The sequence below is a fragment of the Microtus ochrogaster genome, unplaced genomic scaffold, assembly GCF_000317375.1.
Source record: "Microtus ochrogaster isolate Prairie Vole_2 unplaced genomic scaffold, MicOch1.0 UNK94, whole genome shotgun sequence".
Lineage (NCBI taxonomy): Eukaryota > Metazoa > Chordata > Mammalia > Rodentia > Cricetidae > Microtus > Microtus ochrogaster.
The window spans coordinates 937,615-938,501 of record NW_004949192.1 but is presented as its reverse complement, the minus strand read 5'-3'; positions in this window follow the sequence as shown (position 1 = coordinate 938,501).

Here is an 887-nt window from a genome sequence, read left to right as displayed (position 1 = left end):
TCTTTCTTCCATCAACCAATCAGATGACAATAACTTTAAAGTTAGGTAGGGGTGCAAAAGTCCTTCTTCCTCCCATACTAGAATTTTTGCTTGCTGGCTCTGTTGTGAGAGCTGTTTGTGCAACACCATTTGTTGATAGCATTTGTCAAACTGTGTTGAAATATTCATCAAATTATTTTTGATGCAGATGTCTATCTCAGCTATCGATGATAAAGTGTATCTTCAAGGACAAAAACTTGCTAAGTAGAGAGGTTCTCCTATATCATTCAGGTTAAAATTTCTTCAACTACTTACCATCATGGTATGTTATTTTAAACATGGGAGCTGTGCTACAAAACTTTTCAGTAAACTACATGATTTTCCCAGCTTTCTTAGATATTATCATTTCCAATATCTTAACCCTCTTTATGATGTCAATGACCTGGATCACAAAGACACACCTGAGCATTTACATCTCTGGTAAATAACTAAAACCCATATAATAATCAAAGAGATAATATATGCATATTACTGCAAAACAAACCAATTACCCATAGCTGTGGTGATTATGGAATATGGAGAAGAATCTAATTCTGTTTTATTTCCTGAAGCAAGGGGAATAGATGCAGAGTTCCACAGGCAAACATTAGGGAGAGTTTGGGGAGTCTTGTGCAAAAGGTGAGGGAAAGATTGTTGGAAACCCAGGAGTCAGAGACACTGTAAGAACATGGCCCACAGAAGCAGTGGCCTGGAACTCATGGAGGCTCACAGAGATCAGAGAGACAGTCAGGGTCTAATGTAGGTCCTCTACATATAAAACTTCTATGGTGATATGCAAGATATTCATCAGTATGGCTATAGGATAGGGTCATTTCAGGTTCCCTATCCTCAGCTGCCCCAGGAACTAA